Source organism: Heptranchias perlo, chromosome 20, assembly GCF_035084215.1.
Source record: "Heptranchias perlo isolate sHepPer1 chromosome 20, sHepPer1.hap1, whole genome shotgun sequence".
Taxonomy (NCBI): Eukaryota; Metazoa; Chordata; class Chondrichthyes; order Hexanchiformes; family Hexanchidae; genus Heptranchias; species Heptranchias perlo.
Window position 1 is genome coordinate 20,004,258 of NC_090344.1, and position 17,533 is coordinate 20,021,790.

The 17,533-nt window shown below is 44.7% G+C and overlaps 4 non-coding genes across 4 annotated transcripts; 2 read left to right on the forward strand and 2 right to left on the reverse strand.

Moving 5' to 3' along the window:
• The first annotated feature begins 335 nt into the window (after positions 1-335).
• On the forward strand, positions 336-409 carry trnan-guu (transfer RNA asparagine (anticodon GUU)). Its single transcript has one exon. It is a non-coding gene; the product is annotated as a tRNA-Asn (tRNA).
• Positions 410-6,798: 6,389 nt separating this feature from the next.
• On the reverse strand, positions 6,799-6,872 carry trnai-aau (transfer RNA isoleucine (anticodon AAU)). The gene has a single exon. It is a non-coding gene; the product is annotated as a tRNA-Ile (tRNA).
• A 4,733-nt stretch (positions 6,873-11,605) lies between these two features.
• trnas-cga (transfer RNA serine (anticodon CGA)) lies at positions 11,606-11,687 on the forward strand. The gene has a single exon. It is a non-coding gene; the product is annotated as a tRNA-Ser (tRNA).
• A 4,354-nt stretch (positions 11,688-16,041) lies between these two features.
• On the reverse strand, positions 16,042-16,115 carry trnat-agu (transfer RNA threonine (anticodon AGU)). Its single transcript has one exon. It is a non-coding gene; the product is annotated as a tRNA-Thr (tRNA).
• Positions 16,116-17,533: the final 1,418 nt, after the last annotated feature.

The following is a 17,533-nucleotide window of genomic DNA, read 5'->3' on the forward strand; positions in this document are numbered from 1 at the left end:
ACACCGTGTAGTATCACAGACCTGCTCGTTGGACCTGCTCGTTTCATCTCCTCTCATTTTCACCACACCTGAATATGACTGGAACAGAGAATGGAGAATCACAGCTCGAAAAATCAATCCTCTCTGCCACGATGCGACTCAGACTTCCAACATACAAATGTTTAATGGCAAGGTGAGTTTAATGTTCAGAAATAATAGAGCACAGATTTTCACTCATGCAAGCTTCACACCCTTTATTTTGGAAAAGTAAACTGATGGTGGAGAGATGTTATATTGATCGCGGCAACCTGAATTTTTAGCTGGTTGAATCAATGGCTCAAAAACAAAGGTGTCGTGTCTCTGTGGCGCAATCGGTTAGCGCGTTTGGCTGTTAACTGAAAGGTTGGTGGTTCGAGCCCACCCAGGGACGGTGGGAAAATTTTACCTTAAGTTTCGTGGTCTCGTATTTCCTGGTTTCAAATATATGTTTTGTCTGCAAAAAAATGCACGGTTTCGATGGCCAGCTGAGCACGGCCAATCTTCCACCATTTAATCTGAGATTGCCTTCACGGAAATCAGAATTCTTCTTGACAGACAAGGTCGAAAGATTGGAAGAGAGCCGCTTCACTCTGACATGGATGTTTCTGCAGTGAGCGACACCAGACTGTTTCCATAATAAATGTCAGTCCTTTTATTTTGGAAACGCAAAATTGTTTTCGCATTCCGAAGGTTTTCAGTTCATTTGTGAACTCCACCACTGACACTGCTGAAGGTTGTAGGCTCAGGGAATGGGACCTCCATGAGTGGACTGTAAGAAAGCTGGGTTTCGGCATCCTGACAAATATATGCCGAGGAACCAGAGGAAACCTTACGAAGGAACCGTCTGGGGTTTTATCTGTTAGTTTAGGTCTCAGGGTGAATGATTCCTGACTCCCCGAACTGTCTTACATTTAACTCAGGTCAGATCAGGATGAATTCAGTTTACAGGAGGATAGTGTCAAATATCACCCACAATCGAGGGGTTCAAAATCAGCCATTAGAGAAGCTACGAGATCATTGGAAAAGAAGATGGTGCACAATTGTGGGAATAAAAGCAAACGCCTTTTCAGCTGCGTCGGGAGTCAGAAGACCATTAAAGATAGTTTAGGTCCACTGAAAGGCAGTTCAGGACAGATTCCCGGACTGTGGCAGAGCTGTTAAATTATTATTTCTCATCAGCCTGCACTCCTGTGATTGATGCTGAGATTCCAGCTGGGGGATGCGCTGTCGACAATAACATCATAAATATTAAAATAGAATGGGATGTCACTTTGGATAAAATATGAACTCTCAAAATGCATTGTGTTCCAGGTCCAGATGATATCCACCCCTGGGTGTTTAAAAAGATGGGACGGGTGCTCTGTGAGCCCCTTGCCTGTATCTTCAACAGCTCAATAGAGTCAGGGATTGTCCCCTGAGATTGGAAGGTAGCTCACGTAGTTCACATTTTCATTAAAGGGGACAAATCAGAGACTAGGGATGACGGGCCCATCAGTGTGACATCGATCAGATGGAAGATGCTTGAATGGATCCTAAGCGATGCTGTTTTGACCACGGGGAAAGAGAAGGAGCCATTCGAGATACTCAACGCGGCTTCCGAAAAACAAGGTCGTGTCTTACAAACTTGCTTGAGTTTTTTGAAGAAGTTGCTGGGTTAGTGGATGAGGGTAATCCGGTTCACATTGTCCATCTCAGGGGTGTCAAACTCATTTTCGATGGTGAGCCTGATCTGATATCATGGCACTTGGCCTGGGCCACATTCCGCAAAAGTTATTAAACTGGAAATAGATGAAGATTAACGATACTGGTACTTACTTACGTTTACATTTTATTTATTGCTGCTGCTGCTCCCGATACCTGGCACCTCTTAGCTTGAACCATTGCATCAACATTTGGAGTAAATAACTGGGCTGTGTGATGTCTTGGATAAAAACATGAGGAGAACTTGTCATTAAAGAACTTTGGAAGTGATTTCCACAATTTCACAACTCCCTGTGTAAAGAGATTTATCTTGATCACTGCACTAAAGCAGAAAGTAGGGGTTAAGGGTCGCTCCTCAGACTGGTAAAAGGTGGAAAGTGGTGTTCCACAATGATCGGTGCTGGGACGACTGTTCACAATTTATATAAACGATTTGGACTCGGGAATCGGATGGACAATTTCAAAATTTACGGATGACACCAGTTTGGGGCGGGGTAAAGTAGATACTGATCAAGACTACAAAAATATACAAGAAGACATTAATAAACTTGCAGAATGGGGGTGTAATTGGCAAATTAATTTTAATAAAGATGAGGATGAAGTGGAGCATCTTGGTAGCAAGAACAAGGAGGCCTCATAATGCTTGGACAATAAGTGTCTATATGGGGTAGAGGAGTAGAGAGATCTGAGGACACAGATCCACAAATCACTAAAATTAGTGATGCAGGTTAAAATGGCCATTAAAAAGCAAACCAAACCCGAGGGTTCAATTCTAGAGGGATAGAATTGGAAAGCTATGTTAAACTTGTATCGAACCTTGATTAGACTACACTTGGAGTACTGTGAACAGTTCTGGTCTCCATATTATATGAAGGATATAGAGATACTGGAGAAGGTGCAAAAAGGATGTCACCATTTTAGTGATCGCTGGATTTGGTGTCTCTGTGTAACTGATCCCTGTATTTGGTGTCCAAATGTAAATGATCCCTGGACTTGGCGTCTCAGTGCAAGTGGTCCCTGGATTTGGTGTCTCTGTGTAAGTGGTCTCGAGATTTCGTATCCCTGTGAACGTGTCCTTGGATTTGGTGTCTCAGTGTTAGTGTTTCCTGGATTTGGTGTCCCAGTGTAAGTGGTCCCTGGATTTGGTGTCTCAGTGTAAGTTGTTCCCGGATTTGGTGTCCCGTGTAAGTTGCCCTAGATTTGGTGTCACAGTGTACGTGGTCCCTTGTGTATTGAGGCATCGCTCGTGGAATTTTTCACCTCCTTCCACTTTTGCAAAAGTTGTTGACAGCTTAATAAAGCCACTAACTGGCTCTCGGGTAGGGCACAGAAAAAATGAGACATCGTCAGTTTCCCTGAGAATGACAGGTCTGAATTCGAGTGAGAGAACATTTAGCAATTAAACCAGACTGGGCGGGTCGGGCCTGAGTTTTTTTTCATTCGTTCACGGGATGTGGGCATCGCTGGCAAGGCCGGCATTTATTGCCCATCCCTAATTGCCCTCGAGAAGGTGGTGGTGAGCCGCCTTCTTGAACCGCTGCAGTCCGTGTGGTGACGGTCCTCCCACAGTGCTGTTCGGAAGGGAGTTCCAGGATTTTGACCCAGCGACAATGAAGGAACGGCGATATATTTCCAAGTCGGGATGGTGTGTGACTTGGAGGGGAACGTGCAGGTGATGTTGTTCCCATGCGCCGGCTGCCCTTGTCCTTCTTGCTGGTAGAGGTCGCGGGTTTGGGAGGTGATGTCTAAGAAGCCTTGGCGAGTTGCTGCAGTGCATCCTGTGGATGGTGCACACTGCAGCCACAGTCCGCCGGTGGTGAAGGGAGTGAATGTTTAGGGTGGTGGATGGGGTGCCAATCAAGCGGGCTGCTTTATCTTGGATGGTGTCGAGCTTCTTGAGTGTTGTTGGAGCTGCACTCATCCAGGCAAGTGGAGAGTATTCCATCACACTCCTGACTTGTGCCTTGTAGATGGTGGAAAGGCTTTGGGGAGTCAGGAGGTGAGTCACTCGCCGCAGAATACCCAGCCTCTGACCTGCTCTCGTAGCCACCGTATTTATATGGCTGGTCCAGTTCAGTTTCTGGTCAATGGTGACCCCCAGGATGGTGATGGTGGGGGATTCGGCGATGGTAATGCCGTTGAATGTCAAGGGGAGGTGGTTAGACTCTCTCTTGTTGGAGATGGTCATTGCCTGGCACTTATCTGGCGCGAATGTTACTTGCCACTTATCAGCCCAAGTCTGGATGTTGTCCAGGTCTTGCTGCATGCAGGCTCGGACTGCTTCATTATCTGAGGGGTTGCGAATGGAACTGAACACTGTGCAGTCATCAGCGAACATCCCCATTTCTGACCTTATGATGGAGGGAAGGTCATTGATGAAGCAGCTGAAGATGGTTGGGCCTCGGGCACTGCCCTGAGGAACTCCTGCAGCAGAGTTGCGACTTACTAACGGAAAAGTAGCGGCCAGTTTACTTCGCACCATGGGGAAGGTCTGAGCACTCGGGTTTCTGTATAATTTATTTATTTATTCTGTTTGTTGCTTCCCTGGCACCAACCTCGATGGGATGACAATCATTAATTTTCTGTTCACCAATTCCGGCTTTCAATGGCGGGGCATTTCCCCACAGTCCCCCGCGCCTCAGAATGTGCCCTATCAATGAATACAGGAGTCCAGTGCGCGGTGCCAGGACCGGGCTGTGCTCTGAGCATGCGCAGTGCGAGTGGCGGCGAAGGACTGAGGAGGAACAGGCGTGTCCGAGGCCGTGAGAAGACGGGGGCGTAATTGGACCTGTGGGTAGGCGGAGAAGCGTCACAAGCACCTGATGGCGTCTTGAGGCCACAAATCGGAGTCCACAGGCCCAGTGTTTGCACCTCGGTGACAGGCCCGAGCAGCAGTCGTCCGAAAATCAGTGTGACTGGCCGCCATCTTGCGAGCGGAAGTCATGGTTGAATCTTGGCGCATGCGCGGCCATCTTGGCGCTGGAACAATGAGTGGGCGGGGTTTCAGGGTCCCAGTGACCAGGCACAAAGAGTGGGCGGGGTTTCAGGGTCCCAGTCACCGGTCACAAAGAGTGGGCGGGGTTTCAGGGTCCCAGTGACCGGGAACAAAGAGTGGGCGGGGCTTCAGGGTCCCAGTGACCGGGAACAAAGAGTGGGCGGGGCTTCTGGGTCCCAGTGACCGGGAACAAAGAGTGGGCGGAGTTTCAGGGTCCCAGTGACCGGGAACAAAGAGTGGGCGGGGCTTCTGGGTCCCAGTGACCGGGAACAAAGAGTGGGCGGGGCTTCAGGGTCCCAGTGACCAGGAGAGAAAACCATTGCCTCATTTATTTTATTCTCACTCTGCCCACAGCGGGTGTAGAACTGAACCCAATCAGAGGAGAGGGAGGGAGAAAACTGGGAATGGAGGGAAGAAACATTGGAGATGGTGGGATGGGTTTGGATTTCAGCACAGGGAGGAGGGAGAGTGTGTGGGACAGGGGATTTACGGCTTTGGCGGAAAAGAGAGGATAGAAAGTTCCATAGAAACTAGAATTGTCTGTTCCAAATTTCGATCCTGTATTTAGAGTGAAGACTTTTGTGAACTTTTACAGGGTATTAGAAGGGGAGGATTTGCAGACGGGAAATTCAAACCAAAGATCACGTCAAGATCTGACAGAGTCACTCGATTCATCAGGACTTGAATATCATCGACCTATGAATGTGGAAGGAGAAATGTTTGTCTTTTCTGTCTGTGGAAGAAGATTTCAAACATCAGTGTGACTGGAAAAGCACCGAGACACACACACCCGAGTGAGAGTGTTCCAGTGCACTGACTGTGGAAAGAGCTTTCACCGGTTACACAGCCTGAAAAAACACTGCACCATTCACAGCGGGGAGAAACCGTACACGTGTCCTGTGTGTGGACGAGGCTTAAACTGGTCATCCAACCTGGAGAGACACAAGGACACCCGGACCACGGAGAAACCGTGGAAATGTGGGGACTGTGGGAAGGGATTCAATTACCCATCAGAGCTGGAAACTCATCGACGCAGTCACACTGGGCAGAGGCAGTTCACCTGCTCCACACAAAACAGGAAAACCACAGTTTCCGGTCTGGGGTGCGTTTCCTGATCTCACCCGGAGTGGTACTGAGCCCCACAGAGCAGGAAACGCCCAGGCACAGTCCCAGGCCTGTGCCAGACAGTCGAACTTGGGATGGAGCCGATACAGCTCAGTTGAGAATGCAAAAATTTGAAAGTCCCGAGTTCAATTCCGAATTTCAGCAAAATTTGGTTGTTTGGATCTCATTCTTTGGGTCGAATCTCGCATTAATTTACACTGAAATATTAACCGGCGCTGGAGGCTTGGGGAAGGAGCAGAGAAGCATCAAGGATGAGAAATATTGATTGCATCTTTATTTAGCTTTATTTCTTTCTGCATTTTTCTCTGTTTTTTGCCTCTCTCAGCGCCGGCGAACATTTGATTTGAAGCATTTGATTCCTAAACTGATGCCTTTTCCTCATCTCCGCTCTGTCTGTTTCTAACTGCTTGTGACCGTTAAAGGGAACAGGCCCCTTGTTAAACGTTTATCAGCAAACCGACAGAGAGATATCACAGCGGGAATAAAACTCGTTGCTTCATATTGTTAGATACTCAGTGACTCAGATTGTAATGTGTGTCAGTAAACTTACCCGGATACTGAGTGACACAGTTTGTAATGTGTATCAGTAAACATACCCGGATACTGAGTGACACAGTTTGTAATGTTTTTCAGTAAACACACCCTGATACTGAGTGACACGGATTGTAATGTTTGTCAGGAAGCATACCTGGAAGAATGGTCCCGGAAATGGAAAGAAATGGAGAGATAGGAAAAGAGACAGACAGAAAGAGATGGAGACACGGAAAGGTGAGTGAGAAATGAAGGATAAATGAAAAATGAGCGGAAAGATTTTTTTTTCTCCGCCCCAGGGGCAAAGATATCTCAAACATTGCAATGAATGCTATTCCAAAAACGATTCCCTCTGAATTTTGCATGAACTTCCTTGTTTGTGAAGTCAGGACTTTCAAAGTCACTCAAATAATGTCATAAATTACTGATGGCCCGTACGGGGATCGAACCCGCGACCTTGGCGTTATTAGCACCACGCTATAACCAACTAAGCTAACCAGCCATTTGTTTTTCTTACGGCAATCGGTTTGGGGCACTCATTGGGTGGTCTGTGTTTTACTTCTCACACTGCGTTATACGGTTATTGCACGAACATTGAACACACCACATCCCTTAAACATTGTTACTTGTTTCTGCATAAAACTGGCAAGGGTGTAAATCGAAATTAACAGATAAGGAGCACTTTAATGCGACAAATTTAATTCTGGTAAAAATTATGTTCTGAACATTGAAAGCCCACCCCTGAAACACTGCCCCGCTGTGAAAACAGTGGGCAGGACACTGAGGGACTGCGAAAATTGTGTGCTGAGTTTTCCGTAATGTAATGCTTATCATGTTCGCCTTTTACGTGAAAAAGCTCTATTTCAGTTCCCGCATAAAAACATAGTTTTGAGGAACTTGCTTCGGATAAACCTCCAGTCGTCAACTTGTGCTTCGAGAAGTGACAATTATTGTTCCTTCCTGTTAACTTTAACAACGGCTGTACCAAATTCCAAGTGTCATAAACTATCAATATTTGAAACCAGACCCTTAAATGCAGTCTGGAAAGTGGAAAACGGTGAAAGTGCATCACATACAAAACACAAAAACTTATTTAAGGTTTCACTATCCATGTTAGTATTTCCGTGATTCTGCAGCATAAAGTTATCGGTTACAACAATTATTCACCTTTCACAGAATTTCATTAGTTTCATCAATTAATTTAATAACGTTCTTTGGTTACTGCAACCACAAGCTTTAGCTCGGTGAAAAAATAATGTTGTTAATCATGCGATGTGATGTTTTTCTCTGGCACAATCATTTAGCGCGTTCGGCTCTTAACCCAAAATTTGATGGTCCGATGACCCCCAAGGGACGATACAATATCCTGGACTTCAATGCGTGTTTTCACTGTAAGAAAATGCACCATAAATGAATTTGATGAAAAGTGACTAATATTGTTGACTTGAAATAGTTAGTGTGCAACTTGACATTGCACCACATCGGAATCGAAATTCAGATTCGGGGCCAGAAAAGCAGATGATGCACGGAGGCAGAGGGCAAGGCTGAAGTATTAAATGAGTACTTTGTATCTGTCTTCACCAAGGAAGAAGAAGCTGCCAGAGTCAGTAAAAGAGGAGGTCGTGGAGATACTGGATGGGATAAAAATTGATCAACAAAAGGTACGAGAAAGGCTGGCTGTACTTAAAGTGGGTAATCACACGGTCCGGATCGGATGCATCCTTGGTTTCTGAGGGAAGTAAGGGTGAAAATTTCAGAGTTGCTGGCCATAATCTCCAATCGTCCTGAGATATGGGGGTGGTGCCAGACGACTGGAAAATCTCAAATGTTACTCCCTTTTTAAAAACGTGTGCAAGGATAAACCCAGCAACTACAGGACAGTCAGTTAAAACTCGGTGGCAGGGAAGCTTTTGGAAACGATAAATACGGGATAACAATAACAGCCAGTTCGACAAGTGTAGATTAATAAAGGAAAGCCATCACGAATTTGTTAAAGGCAAATCGTGTTTTTCGATGAAGTAAAGTGCCACATAATATGCTTCTCAGCAAAATCGAAGCCCATGGAATAAAAGCATGGATACTAAATTGGATAAATGACAGGAAACAAACAGTCGTGGTGAAGGTATTTTTTTTCGGACTGGAGGAAGGGAGACAGTGTTGTTTCCCAGGGGTCGGGACTAGGACCACTGCTTTTTGATATTTATTAATAAATTGGACTTGTCCGGACAGGAACAATTTCAAAATTCGCGGATAACACAAAACTAGTAATTGGAGTAAACAGTGAAGAGGATAATAATAGTTTTCAAGAGTACACAGACGGGCTGGTGGAATGGGCGGACACATGGCACATAACATTTAATGCAGAGAAGTGCGAAGTGATATATTTTGGCAGGAAGAATGGGGAGAGGCAATATAAACTAAATGATACAATTCTAAATGAGGTGCGGGAATAGAGAGTCCTGGGGGCATATGTGCACACATCTTTGAAGGTGGCAGGACAGGCTGAGAAAGTGGTTCTGGGCTTTATAAATAGAGGCATGGAGTACAAAATCAAGAAAGTTATGTTGAACATTTATAAAACACTGGTTCGTCGACAACCAGAGTATTGTGTCCAATTCTGGGCACCGCATTTTAGGAAGGATGTGAAGGCCTCAAGGAGCATGCAGAAAAGATTTACTGGAATGGTGACAGGGATGAGGGACTTCAGTTACGTGGACAGACTGGAGAAGTTAGGATTGTTCTTAGAGCAGAGTCGGTTGAGAGGAGATTTGATAGAAGTGATCAAAATCATGAAGGGTTTTGAAAAAGTAAATAAAGAGAAGCTGTTCCCATTGGCAGAAAGGTCGAGAACCAGACGACACAGATTTAAGGTGATTGGCAAAAGAAACCAAAGGCGAAATGAGTAAAGCTTTTTTACGCAGAGACTTGTTATGATCGAGAACGTGCTGCCTGAAACGATGGAAGCAGATTCAATCGTGGCTTTCACAAAGGAATGGGATAAATACTTGAAGGGAAAAAATTGCAGGGCCAAGTGGAAAGAGCGGGGGAATGAGACGAACTGGATTGCTCTGACAAAGAGATAGCACGGTCTGGATGGGCCGAATTGACTTCCTTCTGTGCTGTAATCATTCTATGATTCGATGATTGGATGGACAGAGCGGTCTAAAAGGATAGGCGATCGGTTGTGGGGAGCAGGGAAACTTTCGACTGGTTGCACGGCTGTGTTACTGACGGCTCGTTGGTCTCGGATTATGGTTTTCACTTTGGGCGTTTCACTAATTGATATGTGAGAGGTCCGGGGTTCAAATTCCCGGACGAGCACTCCTGTGTCACTATTTTCAGTGGAAATTCATTCATTTATTTTTCACATCTTTTCAGCGTTGCAGAATACAGGATTGACTTAATTCCAGAGCATGTTTGACGTTTCGTGGCTCGAATGCAGAGGGTTTGTCGACGCAACACCACATAGGGAAAGGAAAATGTCTCAACGTGGTGTGCAGATTGAAGCTGAATGTGAATCTATCTCTTTTCAGGGGTGCAGAAAGAAAATGTTCCTTCATCGGCCGGGAATCAATCCCTGTCTCCTCGGGTGGCAGGTGTGAATTCTACCGGTGAAACAGCAACGTCCGGACGGTCGTGGCTGCATGTGTCCAGTTGGAAACCTGTCTGAAAGAACATATAGTCTCACAAATCTCCTGTGAGTACCCTGTGCATTCTGAATAACAGCTGTGCATCAAAGGCGCTCGCAGCTGCGGTAGTCGCGTGGTTCAGACGTTAGATCTGAAACCCAATGGGGTATTCCGGCAGAAGTTGGAATCGTGCTATCGGCGCTATTGTGTAAAGTTTTGTTCAATGCTCAAATAAATATGAACTGGAGATAACGGGTTGCAATTCCTTCCCTCAGAGAGATACTCCACCGCGGCAGATCATTTTAACTGGGAGCCCAGTGGTCACTTGCAAAATATCAAGATACGTGAAGGGAACTTCACAATGTTCCACAACTGTCCAAAACTGGGCACCGCACTTTATAAAGGATGTGAAGGCGTCAGAGAGGGTGCAGAAACATTTACTGGAATGGTTCCAGGGATGAGGTCATCAGTTACGTGGGTAGACTGGAGAAGCTGGAGTTGTTCCCTTAGAGCAGAGAAAGTTGAGTGGAGATTTGATAGAAGTGTTCAAATCATGACGGGTTTAGATAAAGTAAATTTAAAAAAACTGCTCCCCTTGGCGGAATGGTCGAGAACCAGAGGATGCAGATTTACGGTGGTTGACAAAAGAACCAAAGGCGATAAAAGGAAAAACTTCTTAAACTAGCGAGTGGATATAACCTGGAATGCATCGCCTGAAAGGGTGGTAGAAGCAGATTTAATCCTTGTTTCTAAGAGGAATTGGATAAGTATTTGAAGGGAAAATATTTGCAGGTATACGGGGAAAGAACGGGGGTATGGGACGATCTGGATTGCACTTAAAGAGAGCTGGCACAGGCTCGATGGGCCGAATGGCCTCCTTCTGTGCAGTGACGATTCTATGATTCTATATCTCCCAATCTCCATCGTAAATGCTGCTAACTTGACGTTAGGTTTTTTCGATACTTTTATCTCTCTATCTCTCTCTGTCTCTGTCTCTCTGTGTTTCCCCCCTGATGGACTTCTCAGGCAGCATTGAACAGCCAAAGCTGATCGAACCTGCGACACCAGCAGAGAACGGTAAAGATCGAAAGACTGAGACGGTAGGAAAACTAAAAATCCAACCCAGATGATGAACTCGCAGATAATATCTACACATTAATGTCTCTTCGTCCTCATAGTGAAAACATCAGTAATTTTATTCCAGTATAAAAAGAAAGAAAGTCTTGTCTTTATAAAGCGCTTTTCACGACCTCAAGACCTCCCAAAGCGCTATACAGCCAATGAGGTATTTTTGAAGTGTAGTCACTGTAATACTTGTGGTTGAGTGGATAATCTGCGGATGCCGAGGGAGACAACAATGTCACTTTCGAGAAATTAATTCTGAAAAGTCTCACTTGGCATGACAAGTCGCACATTCAAAACGAATGTGGTAAAGAGAGGCTAATATTGTTGATATGAAATAGTTAGTGCACAACTTCACATTGCTGTGCATCGGAATAGAAAAAGTGATTGGATGGATCGCAGGATGGCCGATCGGCGATGGGTTGCACCGAATTCTGCACTGGTTGCACCCTTTTGGTAGCAGTAGCTGTTCTGTTTTTGCATAGCTGCGATGGCCGAGTGGTTAAGGCGTTGGACTCGAAATCTAATGGGGTTTTCCTGCGCAGGTTCGAATCCTGCTCGTAGCGCTATTTCTTATAGATTTGTTCAATGATCAAACAAATAAGGACTGGAGTTGACGGACCGTGTTCCCTCCCTCAGAGAGATGATCCAGCGTGGCAAATGCTTTTCATTCGGAGCCAATGGTCTCTTGCAGAGTTGCACGGCACGTGAAAGAATCTCTTCCAAGCTCCATCTTAAATTCTGCTCGTTCGCAAAGCTTGATATTTATCCGATTTGTTTCTATACTTTAATCTCTCCCTGTCCCTGTCTCTTGACTCTCTGAATTTTCCCCTGATGGACTTCTCAGGTTTTCTTGAACGGCCAAGGATGATCGAACCTGCAACACCAGCAGAGAAGGGTAAAGACGGAAAGACTGAGACGGGGGAGAAGCAAAGGTGCAACCCAGTTGATGTATTCGGAGCTATTGTCCACACATTTATGTCTCTTCGACCTCACAGTGAAAAAAATCAGCAATTTGAATACAGTGCACTTATGGTAGAGTGTTTAAATGCGAGTGTTGAGACAGACACCAATCGAACCGTTGCCATGGTGATGATCGAATCTAAACACTAGACCACAAGGAAACGCTGAAAATTCTTTGGTGCGAACAAGCAGCCCAACGCGGCCTTTCCTACTTGCCTCTTTGTAATTCAGGTCATTATCGTGCGAGACAAGCTGCCCGCAAAAAAATGGCATTTTCTGTTCAAACTACTATCGCGACAGAAGGTGATGTTCAGGCAATGACAGCACCAAGTGCAAGTAGGCATGTACATGAAATGGAAAGTGAGGTAAAATACTACCACAAGCTGCTGATGGACATGTTTCCATTTCCAAAATTCACGAACCTGAATGCAGCTCCTGGGAAAACTGCAAGGCCACGCAGGTCCATCATGAATCATTTGAAGCAACTGGCAGTTTAAAGTGGCATCTCCTCCTGCTTCTGTCGGGGGTGAAGGAGAGACACCGTCGTTATAAACGTACAGTTTGATTTTGTACAGAACTGTACAGAGAAGGAGCACATATACTGGGGCTGTGAGATATTCTATATTATTCATATTTAACCACAAGAATATCCGCAGTCAGAAGCTGAAAAGAAGGGAGAGATAAGAGGCCTGAGAATAAACACAGAGCTGAATGAATCACGGAAGAGTGAAAGAAAAGTAAATCTTACCAGTTCTGCTGTGTTCCGTGCGCAATCTTGGGCGCTCCCCGATGGACTGATGGTGAGAATTCAATGCTCCCACCAACGCATGAGTTCGATTCCAAGTCAGCGAATTAACTTTAGCAAAAGTTATTAAATTAATTACATGAAACTAATTAAACCCTGTTGGTAGATGAATGACTGTTTTATTCACCATTAATCAATCGATAACTTTCTATTTCATACTGAAGGAGATGTTGACGTGGTTACCGAGAGACAGTCAAAACTTTAATCAGATTTTTATGCTTTGCAGGTGATCAAATTTCATCATTTTACAGACTGTATCTTAAGGGTATGATTAAAAGCTCAGTGCAGCTGTTGTTAAATTTAAAATGAATAGGAAATTGTCGCCTTTTATTACAAGAACGCCCGAACCGGTTCTCCGATCAAGATGAAAGCAACACAACGAGGAACATCTGATTCAAAAATTCCCACCGTTTTGCTTTTCCAACATAAAGGGTGTGACATTTATTCTCTGAACATAGAAACAGTCTGGTCTCGCTCACTACAGAAATCTCCATGTCACAGCGAAACAGCTCTCCTGCAGCTAGTGCGGCCTCCCTTCGGGCCTTTCGGGGGCTTGTCTGCCAAGGAGAATTGTAATTTTCTTGCTTCCAAAAAATACATTGAAACCCTGGAACTTTGAGGCGATGAATCCTGAGAAAAAATCAAATAACAGCTCGAACCATCAAACTTCCGTGCAAACCGACAGCACCAACGAGACAGGCGAAGAGGTCACTTGTTAAACCAATAATTAATTGGGCTAAACTTTGAGTTTGCAGCGACCAATATAACAACTGTCTACAGTCAGTCCAAAATGAATGGTTGAAGCTTGTAGGAGTGAAAATCCAAACAGCCGGTCTTCACTCTTAAAGCAGCAACGGTGAAGAAAAACATGCCGGAGAAATACTCGCTTTCAGTGCGGTGACAACGGACCAGAGTAAAGCTCAGTTAATATGATTGGTGAGTGGCTGGAGGGTGGATTTCGAACTCCTGATCGACCGCACTGTGCATTTTCCAGATCTGCTTGGAGCACCAATCCCTTCAATTCATCACTGACAGGGACAATTCCATTCTCGGTTTCTTTTGGCTGACGCTTGGTGAAATTTTACAAATTGGAAGCGATCAGTGTCAAAGCTAACCACGTCACCGACATGCTCGCAGATACAAAGCGGCCACACTCTGCTTCAGCAAGATGAAAGCCGAGAGCGATTTCACGGTCAAATATAATGGCGAACAAAACTTATTCAAAGAAAGTGCAGGTCGTTGAGTTGCCTTTAAATTCCTGATTGTTCGCATTGAACTTCTTCCCATTGCGTTTGAGAGCCACGTGGGGCGATTTGGGGACTTCATTTCATTTTATGCAGAAGTTTCAAATGCAGTTCAAGGTCAAAAGTCCTGGGACCACTGTTGTTCACAATTTATCGGTGCTGGGACCACTGTTGTTCACAATTTATCGGTTCTGGGATCACTGTTGTTCACAATTTATCGGTGCTGGGACCACTGTTCTTCTCAATTTATCAGTGCTGGGTTCACGGTTGTTCACAATTTATCAGTGCTGGGACCACTGTTGTTCTCAATTTGTCGGTGCTGGGTCCACTGTTGTTCACAATTTATCGGTGCTGGGACAACTGTTGTTCACAATTTATCGGTGCTGGGACAACTGTTGTTCACAATTTATCGGTAATGGGACCACTGTTGTTCACAATTTTGTCAGTGCTGGGACGACTGTTGTTCACAATTTATCGGTTCTGGGACAACTGTTGTTCACAATTTATCGGTGCTGGGACCACTGTTGTTCACAATTTATCGGTGCTGGGACAACTGTTGTTCACAATTTATCGGTGCTGGGACCACTGTTGTTCACAATTTATTGGTGATGGGACCACTGTTGTTCACAATTTACATTAATGATATAGTCATAGGAATCGGAAATACAATTTCAAAATTGACAGACAGCACATAATTGGGAGCTGTAGTTAATGCAAAGGAAAAATGCGAAAAATACAGGAAGACGTCAGTAAACTTGCAAAATGGGCGTGTAAATGGCAAATTAGTTTCAATATTTATAGTGTATTCCCTTGCCTTGTTTGCCCTCCCTAAATGCATTACCTCATTCTCCAGATTGAATTGCATTTGCCACTATTCTATCCACCTGTCCATTCCACTGATATCTTCCTGCAGTCCACAGCTTCCCTCCTCACCATCAACCACACGACCAATTTTTCCATCTTCTGCAAAATTGTTAATAATACCCCGTACGTTTAAATCCAAATCAATGATCTGTGCTACGAAAAGCAGCGACCTAGTACGGATCCCTGCGGAACACCACTCGAGACAGCCTTGCAGTCACAAAAACACCCATCGACCATTGCTTCCTGCCACTCAGTCAATTTTGGGTCAACATGCCAATTTCCCTTGGATCCAATGGACTTTTACACTTTTGACCAATCTGCCATGTAGGAATTTGTCAAAAGCCTCGCGAAAATCTATGTAGACTACAAAAAACGCACGACCCTCATCCACCTTCCTTGATACCTCCAAAAAATTTCAATTCAAACGACCTTCCCTTAACAAATCCATGCTGACTGCCCTTCATTAATCCGTCCCTTTCTAAATGAAGATTAATACTTACCCCCAGAATTGTGCTCAATATCGAGGTGAGGCTGACTGGCCTGCAATAATTCGATCTATTCCTTTCTCCCTTTTTAAACAACGGTACAACTTCAGCAGTCCTCCAATCCTCCGGCATCACACCTGCAGCCAGGGAGGATTGGAAAATGATGGTCAGAGACTCCGATATTTCCTTCCTTGCTTCTGTTAACAGCCTGGGATGTATTTCATCCGGGCCTGGCGATTCAGGTGGAGTGATTTGGGGATTTCCTTTCCCTCTTTGCAAACGTTTGCACCGCAGGTCAAGATCACAAGTCCAGGTCCAAATTCGGACTACTTCCGGGTTTGAACCTCAAATCGTGAATTATACCACGACCCCAACGAGCCCAGAAACAAGAACGTGTCTTCAAATTAACGTTTCACAGACACATTCGATGAGAGGTCTGTCTGCACAATGAAAGGGCGTTTTTGAACAGTCATTCGGTTATCCGTTTCCTCCTGAACAAACACCACATTGTTATTTTGTCGCTCAATTCCACAAATTAGGTAAAATAACCAGCTGCACAAGGCACTGCTGGGAGTTGAACCCAGGATCTTCTGTTTACTGGACAGACGCTTTAACCAACTAAGCCACAGCGCCAATTGATGACACTGTGTCTCCACCTCCTCTCATTAATATCTATCAGCGACACTTCACTGTTGGGGGTTCAGGCCGTTTTATCTTTGTCTGTTTTGCTTGTCCGTTCACCTGTGCATTCCGACACTAACTGGATTTCTCGCTGTGTTTATCTTTGTGTATCCATCAGTGCGTTGATACACGGATGATTATATGTGATTGTATTTGTTACATTAAATAAATTCGGGGATCAGACAATTCTCGCTCTGACATTGGAGAACTATTGAGCCGAACTTTACAGCGAAGTGTTGTTTATTGTGGTGCTGAAACTGAAAAAAAGCGTAAGAGGAGCAAAAAGGGAAAAGGAGAAAAACTTGTGAGGGAAAATGAGGACAACTCTCAAGGTTTTTCCAAATATATTAAGAGAACGAAGGGAGGCTTGGAGTAATGTGGGCCGCTTGAAGACAGATGGAGGTGATATTGTAATTGAAAATCAGGAAATGGCAGAGTTGCGAAATATTTACTTTGCATCGGACGTCACAAAAATGGATGAGGCTAAAAGCAGAGACACTAGGAAAACTGTTAATAAATCAAGGGGTTTCGTTTTAGTAAAATAATGGCAATGGAGAAAATAATTAGGCTAAAGATAGACAAATCTCCACGACCTGATGTTTACCATCCCAGGGGATTGAAAGGAACAAGTGAGGAAATTGTACATGCTTCAGTCATGATCGATCAAAACTCTCTTGATTTAAGAATTGTTATTTAATGAAGCGCATCTTGATTGGAGGCTTCTGTTTGAGAAAGATCTCGAAGTGATAATTGAGAGACCGAAAATGAAGCTGTTTGGCAGGAGCGCTGATGCTGTCGGTTGTTCGCTGCTCTCGTGTTGCACAATTATTGTGCGTGCGTTACTTATTTATAGCAGTATGGGCTCCAGAAATGACCAGGTTGTGAGTTCGAGCGTCTTCTAAAACAATCAAACCTTTTACTCCGAACATTTTGACTGGAGTTCAAGTTACAACTGGTATGTTCCATAACGCGTCTACTTCTTAGTGTTCCCATGGGAGCTCTTGAGTTCCTCCGGCCTGCCGTCTTCCAATAGCAGGTGCCAGTTTACTTGTTCATAGCGGGAGAGGGGGCTTTTAGCGGCAGCTCATATGGCAAAGGGGCCGGTACGAGATCTTTAAATCTAAAGAACCAAACAAACAATTCTTCTTTTCGTTAAGCCGATATTCATCGGTTGGAAGTTTCGTGTTGGCAAAATTTTGAAGGGAAATATGCTGCCTGGTGTCACTGTGTAACGGGTGAAATTATTCAGCTTCCAGATGTTAATACGCTGAAAAGTCGAGAGGCCTTTTCCAGCTCCCGTGTGGGACAAGTTCAGCTTTTGTGCCGCTGGGTAAAGTGTTATTTTAATTGGTGCTAACGAATGACAAGAC